The sequence below is a fragment of the Salvelinus sp. IW2-2015 genome, linkage group LG8, assembly GCF_002910315.2.
Source record: "Salvelinus sp. IW2-2015 linkage group LG8, ASM291031v2, whole genome shotgun sequence".
In the NCBI taxonomy this organism is placed as follows: domain Eukaryota; kingdom Metazoa; phylum Chordata; class Actinopteri; order Salmoniformes; family Salmonidae; genus Salvelinus; species Salvelinus sp. IW2-2015.
This window is the reverse complement of record NC_036848.1, coordinates 9152692-9165616: the sequence shown is the minus strand read 5'-3', so window position 1 is coordinate 9165616 and position 12925 is coordinate 9152692. Positions and strand designations below refer to the sequence as shown.

The window sequence follows — 12925 nt, the reverse complement described above, 5'->3', positions numbered from 1 at the left end:
GTGTGTGTGTGTGTGTGTGTGTGTGTGTGTGTGTGTGTGTGTGTGTGTGTTTGTGTGTGTGGGAGGGGGGTGGCCTACAGGGTCATAGCAGATGGAATCCAGGATGATGGGATGCAGTTGGTAACACTCACCAGACCGGAGCCCGGCCACGCGCGCGTGCACACACACACACACCGGTATAAGCGTTGATGGAGAAATTGTTTCCAATCCCAGTCCCCAGTCAAGCGGATGGCTCTTGTCAGTGAGCTAGTTGTGGATGTCAGCATGTCTAAAATGAGCTGTGTATGTTGGTGTGTATGAGCATGCTGGTGTGTGTGTCTGAACCTGTTCCTTTTCTGACTGGAGTTTCAGTACTGTCTCCACACTGACTTCACCTCTCCGAAAGTAATGTTGGGTGAACGGTCTCTCTCTGTGTGTGACTGCAGGCCATGGTGTGAGGTTTAGTGGGCTGTGGGCTGTGCTCCGTGTGTCTTTTCCCAAACAGGCAATGCTCCTGCCACTCAGGGCTAGCTCTAGCCAGTCAATCCCAGACCCCCAACCAGGGGCAACAGTTAAAGGCCCAGTGTAGTCAAAAAAACGTGTAGTCCTGTGTTTTATATACACTGGGTGTACAAAACATTAGGAGCACCTTCCTAATATTGAGTTGCACCCCCTTTTGCCCGCAGAACATCCTTAATTCATCAGGGCATGGACTACAACGTGTAGAAAGTGTTCCACAGGGATACTGGCCCATGTTGACTGAGGCCAAAAGGTGCAACTCAATATTAGGAAGGTGTACTTAATGTTTGGTATATTTTGTGTATATTCGCTGAGAGGTGATTTGACTACTCCTCCTCCTGGGCCTGTATCCATAACGCCTCTCACAGTAGAACTGCTGATCTAGGATCAGGTCCCCTCTGTATATACAGTATGATCTTATTCATTATTATCTACAAAGCCAAACTGATCCCAGATCACCACTCCTACTTCGAGACGCTTTGTGGATATGGACACTGATGCCAAACTCTGTTAGGTAGTTTGAGGAGCGGATGGGGGTCAACTGAGCCAAGTCAGAGGTCGAAGTATATCGTTCAAGTGTTAAAAACAATTAACGTTACTTCAATACGCTCTCTTCTGGCTTCAGATACTAGTTGACCTCAGTTATTTCTTATCTCAGATCTCTTAGCCTGTTTTGCCATTAGCTTGTGGCATAAACCTTTACACACCATCCAGGATTGGATAACCTTTAACCTTAGATCACTGATGGTGATTGTCCTAATAGTCACACATGGCTTCCTCTCCTTGTCTCCTTTCCTTGGACGCGATTGAGAGGTGAAGGGTCTAGATAGGTTTTCACCGATGTGCTTCCACTTGTCAAGTCCTGTCAGATCAGCTAGAGGAGAGACACAAAGGAAGCTATTTAAGAGTGTTAGGAAATTACCATGGAGAGAGACCAAGCATGGAACACATGGAGAGAGACCAAGCATGGAACACATGGAGAGAGACCAAGCATGGAACACATGGAGAGAGACCACAGCAGGAACACATGGCAGAAGACCAAGCATGGAACACATGGAGAGAACACACAAAGCATGGAAACATGGAGAGAGACCAAGCATTAATCCTCCAGTCATCCTGGCCCTCATCAGCCTGTATCAACCACGGAAGTTTATGCACACGACGAATCACATGGTCCGGTTACAGTCCCCTTCAGCCCTGGCCACCTCCGTGTCTGTCGGCATGACACCTCCCTCTGCCTTTCATGTCCAACAGAAACAGAGGTACTGCAGGGGCTCCTGGTGACCAACAGACCACAGACCAGAAATCTCAATACTGGATTATTGCTCTGAACACAGTCAGTGGTCAGGATAAACTTAGCGACATGAAGCTCTATACTCTCGAGACTCTGTACCTCCTGAACCCCAATTACCCCCTACCTTCCCCTTCCCCCCACCCCCCCCCACCGCCCCAGGAATCTGTTCTGGCCCCCTGGTATTGAGTTGTCAGTCCCTGCCAGGGCAGGTGCCAGGGCAGGTTCACTGTGGTGTTTATGGCTGGAGGAAATGGGGGAGTGGAGCAGGGGAAGTGGAGAGCACTCGGGGGCTATTAATACCTGTACTGGGGGTGGAGGGGGCAGGGGTGGTGGGGCAAAAAGAGCCAGGGGCATGCAGGGTTATGAGGTAGGAGGAGGGGGAGACAGGAGCGAGGTAGTGATGCCTACATTAAAAAAACAGAGGGAGAGGAGGTGGGAAAGTTAGAAGCAAAGGGAGAGAGAGAGAGAGGTAGAGAGATCGCAAGAGAGAGAGCGGCAGAGAGAGGGAGCGAGAGAAAGAGAGAGAGAGAGAGGCCACACATTCCAATTGGCTATACTTAAACTCTGTAACACCAGCCTTAGCTCTGGCATCTCCCTCAATATTTGGAATTAAGGACTGATCACCCCAATCCACAAAAATGGAGACAAATTTGACCCCGATAACAACCGTGGGATATGGGTCAACAGTAACCTTGGGAAAATCCTCACTATCATAAACAGCAGACTCGTACATTTCTTCAGTGAAAACAATGTACTGAGCAAATGTCAAATTGGCTTTTTACCAAAACACTGTACTACAAACAAATCAAAATAAATGCAAAGTCTTCTCATGGTTTGTTGATTTAAAAAAAAAAGCTTTTGACTCAATTTGGCATGAGGGTCTGCTATGGAAATTGATGGAAAGTGGTGTTGGGGGAGAAACATACAACATTATAAATTCCATGTACACAAACAACAAGTGTGTGGTTAAACTTTGCAAAACACACACCCTAATGGAACATATACATCAACGAATTGGCGAGGGCACTAGAACAGTCTGCAGCACCCGGCCTCACCCTACTAGAATCTGAAGTCAAATGTCTACTGTTTTCTGATGATCTGGTGCTTCTGTACCCAACCAAGGAAGGCCTACAGCAGAACCTAGATCTTCTGCACAGATTCTGTCAGACCTGGTCCCTGACAGTACATCTCAGTAAGACTAAAATAATGGTGTTCCAAATAAGGTCCAGGACCACAAATACAAATTCCATCTGGACACTGTTGCCCTAGAGCACACAAAAAACTAGACATAACTTGGCATAAACATCAGCGCCACAGGTAACTTCCACAAAGCTGTGAACGAGCTGAGAGACAAGTCAAGAATGGCATTCTGTGCCATCAATAGGATCTTACATTTTGACATACCAATTAGGATCTGGCTAAAAATACTTGAATCAGTTATAGAACCCATTGCCCTTCATAGTTGTGAGGTCTGGGGTCCACTCACCAACCAAGAATTCACAAAATGGGATAAACACCAAATTGAGACTGCATGCAGAATTCTGCAAAAATATCTTCAGAGTAAAACGTAAAACACCAAATAATGCATGCAGAGCAGAATTAGGCCGATACCCGCTAATTATCAAAATCCAGAAAAGAGATGTTGAATTCTACAACCACCTAAAAGGAAGTGATTCCCAAGCCTTCCATAACAAAGCCATCACCTACAGAGAGATGAACCTGGAGAAGAGCCCCCTAAGCAACCTGGTCTTGGGGCTCTGTTCACAAACACAAATAGACCCCACAGAGCCCCAGGACAGCAACACAATTAGACCCAACCAAATCATGAGAAAACAAAAAGATAATTACTTGACTCATTGGAAAGAGTTTACAAAAAAACTGAGCAAACTAGAATGCTATTTGGCTGCAGTAAACAGAGAGTATACAGTGGCAGAATACCTGACCACTGTRACAGACCCAAATTTAAGGAAAGCTTTGACTATGTACAGACTCAGTGAGCCTTGCTATTGAGAAAGGTCGCCGTAGGCTGACTTGGCTCTCAAGAGAAGACAGGCTATGTGCACACTGCCCATAAAATGAGGTGGAAACGTATCTGCTCTTTCTAACCTCCTGCTAAATGTATGACCATAATAGAGACACACATTTCCCTCAGATTACACAGATCCACAAAGAATTTGAAAACAAAGAATTTAGAAACAACCACAATTTTGATAAACTCCCATATCTACTGGGTGAAATACCACAGTGTGCCATCACAGCAGCAATATTTGACCTGTTGCCACAAGAAAAGGGCAACCAGTGAAGAACAAACTATTTGCACATAATATGACATTTCAAATGTCTTTATTCTTTTGAAACTTTTGTGAGGGTAATGTTTACTGTTCATTTGTATTGTTTATTTCACCTGTGTTTATTAATACTTCACTTGCTTTGGCAATGTTAACATATGTTTCCCATGCCAATAAAGCCCTTGAATTTTAATTTAATTTAATTTAATTGAGAGGGGTAGATATAGAGAGATAAGGGGGTGGGTGTAGAGAGAGAGAGGGGTAGAAGAGAGAGAGTGAGGGGTAGAGAGAGAGAGAGGGGTAAAGAGAGAGAGAGGGGTAGATAGAGAGAAAGAGAGGGAGAGGGGTAGAGAGAGAGTGAGAGAGAGAGAGAAGGGTAGAGAGAGAGAGAGAGAGGGGGGGGGTAGAGAGAGGGAGAGAAGGGTAGAGAGAGAGAGAGGGGTAGAGAGTGGTAGAGAGTGAGAAAGAGAGGTAGAGAGAGAGAGAGCAGGAGAGAGAGGTAGAGAGAGTGAGAAAGAGAGAGAGAAAGGGAGAGCGAGAGAGGTAGAGCGAGTGAGAGAGAGAGAGGGAAAGGGAGAGAGAGAGATAACAGGAGGGAGAACTGGAGGGAGGGAGATATGAAATGAAAGAATCAGTTACGGAGCAGGAGAGATGATAGAGAGAACAGGACTGTGCTGGAGGAGTCTGCAGAGGTACAACAAGAGGAACAGACTGCAAGTAGAAAGCATATCTGCAGCCAGAGCAGTTTAGCAGCAGAACACAAAGCTAGACTATTAACCCAGGCCAGGCCCAGAGCCAGTATGGTTCCCATTTACCTGCACAGTCGGGGGGATCTCTGAAGGTGGTTGTGAGGGGAAGCGAGGGGGTCCAATAGCCAGATAGAGCGTTCTGGGGCAGAGGGATGCTGGATGGTGGTGGACTGAAGAAATTGAGAAGAAAAAAATCTTCATGCCTTTGGGAACCTTTCTGAGTTTTGGGGTAAATGTATTGTGGTACTATGTGCACTTGTGTGCTATGATCTCAAAAACAAAGTTCAAATATATACATATAGATCTTCATTTGAGCCAGTTTTGCTATAGCAGGAAAATAATCCTGCAGCAACAGGAAATGTGAATAATGTGGATTATAATTAATTGACATTTCTTGTAGGGATTGATCCATTTCCCATAAGGGAAAATCGAGTTTGACATTTCAAAGTGTAAATTACAAACTTCAAAAACCTTTTTAAACCTCAAATACACTACACATTTTACATTTCCTGCATTGCAGTACAGTTCTACTGCAACAGGGTGATCAAATTAAGATCCTACATCTGTACTCAAGCAAGAGCTGAGATTTACACATATTTATTTAGATTTATACAGCGTATGACTCATTTTTCCAGAAGTTCCAACCTTTCCCATATTCACCAGCATGGGGTCTGTGTGTTTATTGAATTCTCAGTGGGAAAAGCATCTGGCTCCATCATAGCTCCTGCTCTGTTTTGCTCTGCCCTGGTCTCTCTACTGTTAGTTTTACTATGTTGGCTGTCTCATCCTCGCTGGCCTCACCATACAGTATCCTGGCACCTGTCCTGGTGTTTTAACTGCTCTGGCTGCCTCATAGCTGTACTGTGTCTCTTCCTCAACATGAGATAGACCAACCCTATCAGCCCAAATTCTCAAGACAGGCTTTAATGGCAGGTCATGGGTGAGGTGAGGATTGGCACCAAACCAGTGGAGGAGAGGGGTTGTGTTTGGTTTGGCTGGCCATCAGAGAGAGAGGATGGGATGACTGTCACTGTGTGTGTATGGGATGTCTGTGACTTTGTGTGTATGGGATGACTGTGACTGTGTGTATATGGGATGACTGTGACTGTGTGTATATGGGATGACTGTGACTGTGTGTGTATGGGATGACTGTGACTGTGTGTTAATGGGATGACTGTGACTGTGTGTATGGGATGACTGTGACTGTGTGTATATGGGATGACTTTGGTGACTGTGTGTGTATGGGATGACTGTTCTGCTGTGTGTATGGATGACTGTCTGACTGTGTGCTGTATGGGATGCTGTGACTGTGTGGTATGGATGACTGACTGGTTATGATGCTCCTGACTGTGTGTATACTGGGTATGACTGGACTGTCGTGTGTATGGGATGACTGTGACTGTGTGTTAATGGGATGACTGTGGACTGTGTGTATGGGAGACTGTGACTGTGTGTATGGATGACTGTACTGTTGTGTGTATGGGATGTCTGTGACTTTGTGTATGGGATGACTGTGACTGTGTGTATATGGGATGACTGTGACTGTGTGATATGGGATGACTGTGACTGTTGTGTATATGGGATGACTGTGGACTGTGTGTATATGGGATGACTGTGACTGTGTGTTATGGGATGTGTGACTGTGGTGTATAGGATGACTGTGACTGTGTGGATATGGATGACTGTGACTGTGTGTATATGGGATGACTGTGACTGTGTGTATATGGGATGGACTGTGACTGTTGTATTACGGGATGGGACTGTGACTTGGTGTATACGGGATGACTGTGATGTGTGTAATGGGAATGACTGTGACTGTGTGTATATGGGATGACTGTATGGATGATTGTGATTAATATGGATATGACTGGTGAATGTGTGTATGTGGCGTTGACTGTGACTGTGTTATGGATGACTCGATGGACTATGTGTATTATCGGATGACTGTGACTGTGTGTATATGGGATGACTGTGACTGTGTGTTATGGGATGACTGTGTGTGTTGATATATCGGGGCATACTGGACTGTGACTTGCTAGTGATGGATGATGACTTGTGTTGGGATGACTGTGAACTTGTGTATATGGATGACTGTGACTGTGTGTATGTGATGACGTTGACATGCTGTAATGGGATTGACTGTGACTGTGTGTATATGACGTGACATGCTGTATGATGACTCGCTTTGTGTATGGGCATGACTCGTGATAATGCTGTATCTGGGATTGACTGTGGACTTGTGGTTGTGATTACTATGGGTAATGGGTGACTGTGAACTTATGTGCTATATGGGATGACTGAGTGACTGCATTGGTTGAATTCACCCACACACCACACAACACACCACACACACAACACACACACACACACACCACACACAACATACACACACACACACAACAACACACACACACACACACACACACACGCACACCTGTTCCCACTCAGGTGCATCCAGATGTTCTTGGCGTCTTTACATCTGGAGCACCTCACACACAGTGGTTCCTCATTTAAAAGTTGCTTCAAACCTCAGTCGGTATGCTGTGGTATGCTGCGGTATGCTGCGGTGAGAATACAGTGCATTAGGAAAGTATGCAGACCCCTTGGCTTTTTCCACATTTTGTTATGTTAAAATTGATTAAATTCATTTTTTCACCCTCGTCAATCTACACACAATACCCTATAATGACAAAGCAAAAACAGGTTTTTAGATATTTTTGCACATTTATATATAAAAATTATATAATATTTACATAAGTATTCAAACCATTTACTCAGTACTTTGTTGAAGCACTGTTGTCAGCGATTACAGCCTTGACCCTACTTGGGTATGACACTACAAGCTTGACACACCTGTATTTGGGGAGTTTCTTCCATTCTTCTCTGCAGATCCTCTCAAGCTCTGTCAGGTGTGATGGGGAGTGGCGCTGCACAGCTATTTTCAGGTCTCTCCAGAGGTGTTCGATCGGGTCCAAATCCAGTCTCTGACTGGGCCACTCAAGAACATTCAGAGACTTGTCCCGAAGCCACTTCTGCATTGTCTTGGCTGTGTGCTTAGGGTCGTTGTGCTGTTGGAAGGTGAACCTTCGCCCCAGTCTGAGGTCCTGAGCACTCTGGAGCAGGTTTTCATCAAGGATCTCTCTGTTGTCCATTCATCTTTCCCTCGATCCTGACTAGTCTCCCAGTCCCTGCCGCTGCAAAACATCCCCACAGCATGATGTTGCCACCACCATGCTTCACCGTAGGGATGGTGCCAGGTTTCCGCCAGACGTGACGCTTGGCATTCAGGCCAAAGAGTTCAATCTTAGTTTCATCAGACCAGAGAATCTTGTTTCTCATGGTCTGAGTCCTTAAGGTGACTTTTGGCAAACTCCAAGCGGGCTGTCATGTGCCTTTTACTGAGGAGTGGCTTCCGTCTGGCCACCTTACCAGAAAGGCCTGATTGGGGAGTCCTTGTGGAAGGTTTTCCCATCTCCACAGAGGAACTCTGGAGCTCTGTCAGAGTGACCATGGGGTTTTTGGTCACCTCCCTGACCGAGGCCCTTCTCCCTCGATTGCCCAATTTGGCCAGGAGGCCAGCTCTAGGAAGAGTCTTGATGGTTCCAAACGTCTTCCATTTAAGAATGATTGAGGCCACTGTGTTCTTGGGGACCTTCAATGCTGCAGACATTTTTTGTACCCTCGAAACAATCCTGTCTCTGCGCTCTTGGACAATTCCTTCGACCTCATGGCTTTGTTTTTGCTCTGACATCCACTGTCAACTGTGGGACCTTATATAGACAGGTGTGTGCCTTTCCAAATCATGTCCAATCAATTGAATTTACCACACGTGGACTCCAATCAAGTTGTATAAACATCTCAAGGACGATCAATGGTAACAGGATGCACCTGAGCTCTATTTTGAGTCTCATACCAAAGGGTCTGAATACTTAGGTAAAGTTTTTTATATTTTAATGCAGTTGCACAAATTTGATTGTTATTGTGTGTAGATTGATGCTAAAAAAATATATTTCATAAATTTTAGAATAAGGCTGTAACGTAACAAAATGGGTAAAAAGTCAAAGGGTCTGGATACTTTGCAAATGAACTGTATAGAACACCCCCAATGGACATACTTCTCTGCCAACACACACACACATCCAACTGTTTTATCTCATCCGTAGTTCACAATCCCCATATGCCCTTTTTAGCCCCAGCTCTAAACCTACAACTTCTTCCCTGACTTTCCACTGATGACTTTTGCATTCTGTCTGTGTTTCCTTCAGGTCCTCCTGGAAAGCGTGGAAGGATGGGCAGAAGAGGTGATACCGGTAAGTGTCATATCTCTGTCTTTAACTGTCCCCACATTCTTCTCTTTCCTCTCTACATTCTCTCTCCTCTTACCCCACATCTTTCTTCCTCTTCCCATCCCATCTCTCTCATTCAGTCCTCTCCCTCTTTTGCATCCCCATCTCTCTCATTCAGTCCTCCCCCTCTTATGCATCCCCATCTCTCTCATTCAGTCCTCCCCCTCTTATGCATCCCCATCTCTCCACCACTCCCCATCATCTCTCATCCTCTCCTCCCCCTCTCCTCCCCATAATCTCTCCTCCTCTCCTCCCCATCATCTTCTCCTCCTCTCCTCCCCATCATCTCTCCTCCTCTCCTCCCCATCCATCTCTCACCACTCCCCATCATCTCTCCTCCTCTCCTCCCCATCATCTCTCCTCCTCTCCTCCTCTCCCCCATCATCCTCCCTCCTCTCCTCCCCATCATCTCTCCACCACTCCCCATCATCTCTCCACCACTCCCCATCATCTCTCCTCCTCTCCTCCCCATCCTCTCTCTCTCTCTCATCACTCTCTCTCTCACTTGTCTCTGTCATCTCTCTCCATCTCTCTTTCTCTCTCTCTCCCTCTCCATCTCGCTTTCTTTCTCTCTCTCTCGCTCTCTCGTTCTCTCTCTCTCCATCTTTCATCTTCTTCTCCATCTTTCTCTCCCCGAGGGCACGCATGATGTGGTAGTGAGATAGGACAGTCAGTGAACCATGACTCAGAACAGTCAGTGATAGAATACAGCAGGTCTTTCTCCCTGTCCCCCCATGTCCATTCCAACCTAACGCTAACATTGGGCACATGGTCATATGAACGTCGCCCATGTGTTAGCGGTGCAGCCTGAGCAGTAGCAGCTGCCCGAGCAGTAGGACAAACTTAATGACATTCTGCCTTGCCAACATCATGGCCCTCCCTCCTCCTTTATGTGTTAGGGTTTCTCTAAACCACAAAAACACTTATTGGGATCAGTAAGTAACAGATCTGATTCAGGTGAAACCACCGGTGCCTTGGAATCCTTTAGTGTAGAAATCCTCAATACCAAGTTTGGAAAACCCTGCTGTAGATCAGTGGTTCTCAACTGGTTTTGCCTCGGGACCCAAATTAACCAGGTTGTCGCAGGTTTAGTGTCCCTGTGTTCCCATCGTTATCTAAATATCGCCAGAATGGCCTGACTCTAGCTGTCTACAGCATGGTCTGCCTCTAGCTGTAAACAGAATGGCCTGACTCTAGCTGTTACAGCATGGTCTGACTCTAGCTGTCTACAGCATGGCCTGACTCTAGCTGTCTACAGCATGGCCTGACTCTAGCTGCTACAGCATGGTCTGGCTCTAGCTGTAAACAGAATGGCCTGACTCTAGCTGTCTACAGCATGGTCTGACTCTAGCTGTCTACAGCATGGCCTGACTCTAACTGTAAACAGAATGGCCTGACTCTAGCTGTCTACAGCATTGGCTGACTCTAGCTGTAAACAGAATGGCCTGACTCTAGCTGTCTACAGCATGGTCTGACTCTAGCTGTCTACAGCATGGCCTGACTCTAGCTGTCTACAGCATGGCCTGACTCTAAACTGTAAACAGAATGGCCTGACTCTAGCTGTCTACAGCATGGTCTGACTCTAGATGTAAACAGAATGGCCTGACTCTAGCTGTCTACAGCATGGTCTGACTCTAGCTGTCTACAGCATGGTCTGACTCTAGCTGTCTACAGCATGGCCTTTACTCTAGCTGTCTACAGCATGGCCTGACTCTAGCTGTTTACAGCATGGTCTGACTCTAGCTGTCTGCAGCATGGCCTGACTCTAGCTGTCTACAGCATGGCCTGACTCTAGCTGTAAACAGAATGGCCTGACTCTAGCTGTCTACAGCATGGTCTGACTCTAGCTGTCTACAGCATGGCCTGACTCTAGCTGTGAACAGAATGGCCTGACTCTAGCTGTCTACAGCATGGCCTGACTCTAGCTGTAAACAGAATGGCCTGACTCTAGCTGTCTTACAGCATGGTCTGACTCTAGCTGTCTACAGCATGGCCTGACTCTAGCTGTGAACAGAATGGCCTGACTCTAGCTGTCTACAGCATGGCCTGACTCTAGCTGTAAACAGAATGGCCTGACTCTAGCTGTCTACAGCATGGTCTGACTCTAGCTGTCTACAGCATGGCCTGACTCTAGCTGTGAACAAAATGGCCTGACTCTAGCTGTCTACAGCATGGCCTGCCTCTAGCTGTAAACAGAATGGCCTGTACTCTAGCTGTCTACAGCATGGTCTGACTCTAGCTGTCTACAGCATGGCCTGACTCTAGCTGTGAACAGAATGGCCTGACTCTAGCTGTCTACAGAATGGCCTGACTCTAGCTGTAAACAGAATGGCCTGACTCTAGCTGTCTACAGCATGGTCTGACTCTAGCTGTCTACAGCATGGCCTGACTCTAGCTGTGAACAGAATGCCCTGACTCTAGCTGTCTACAGCATGGTCTGACTCTAGCTGTATACAGCATGGTCTGACTCTAGCTGTCTACAGCATGGCCTGACTCTAGCTGTCTACAGCATGGCCTGACTCTAACTGTGAACAGAATGGCCTGACTCTAGCTGTTGACAGCATGGTCTGACTCTAGCTGTCTACAGCATGGCCTGACTCTAGCTGTCTGCAGCAAGGCCTGACTCTAGCTGTTGACAGCATGGCCTGACTCTAGCTGTCTACAGCAGGCCTGACTCTAGCTGTCTGCAGCATGGCCTGACTCTAGCTGTCTGCACCATGGCCTGTCTCTAGCTGTCTACAGCATATGGGCAGGCTTGTGGCCACTGACTGGTGTGCTTGTTTACCTGGTGTCTTCAGGACGTTGTTGTCCTAGTGTCAACAGGAGGTTGTTGCCCTAGTGTCAACAGGAGGTTGTTGCCCTAGTGCCAACAGGAGGTTGTTGTCCTAGTGTCTACAGGATGTTGTTGTCCTCGTGTCTCCAGGATGTTGTTGTCCTCGTGTCTTCAGGATGTTGTTGTCCTCGTGTCTTCAGGATGTGTTTGTCCTCGTGTCTTCAGGATGTTGTTGTCCTCGTGTCTCAGGATGTTGTTGTCCTCTGTCTCAGGATGTTGTTGTCCTCGTGTCTTCAGGATGTTGTTGTCCTCGTGTCTTCAGGATGTTGTTGTCCTAGTGTCAACAGGAGGTTGTTGTCCTAGGTCAAACAGGAGGTTGTTGTCCTAGGGTCAACAGGAGGTTTGTTGCCAAGTGTCCACATGAGATTGTTGTCCTAGTGGTCTACAGGAGGTTGTTGCCCTAGTTTCAACAGGAGGTTGTTGTCCTGGTGTCAACAGGAGGTCCTTGTCCTAGTGTCAACAGGATGTTGTTGTCCTAGTGTCAACAGGAGGTTGTTGTCCTAGTGTCTACAGGAGGTCCTTGTCCTAGTGTCAACAGGAGGTTGTTTGCCCTAGTGTCAACAGGAGGTTGTTGTCTTAGTGTCAACAGGAGGTCCTTGCCTAGTGTCAACAGGAGGTTGGTGCCCTAGTGTCTACAGGAGGTTGTTGCCCTAGTGTCTACAGGAGGGTGTTGTCCTCGTGTCTACAGGATGTTGTTGCCCTAGTGTCTACAGGAGGTTGGTTGTCCTAGTGTCTACAGGAGTCCTTGCCCTAGTGTCAACAGGAGGTTGTTTGCCCTAGTGTCTACAGGAGGTTGTTGCCCTAGTTTCAACAGAGGTCCTTGTCCTGTTTCAACAGGAGGTCCTTGTCCAGGTCAACAGGAGGTTGTTGTTCCTAGTGTCAACAGGAGGTTGTTGTCCTAGTGTCTACAGAGTCCT

At 46.8% G+C, this 12925-nt stretch overlaps 1 long non-coding RNA gene across 1 annotated transcript in view; it reads left to right on the top strand.

The window, feature by feature from the left end:
• Nucleotides 1-9172, top strand: part of LOC139028130 (uncharacterized) — a 220871-nt gene extending 211699 nt beyond the window's left edge. The window contains exon 3 of the long non-coding RNA XR_011480309.1: nucleotides 9095-9172. This is a non-coding gene — a long non-coding RNA (uncharacterized lncRNA). The remainder of the gene's footprint in view (nucleotides 1-9094) is intronic.
• Nucleotides 9173-12925: the final 3753 nt, after the last annotated feature.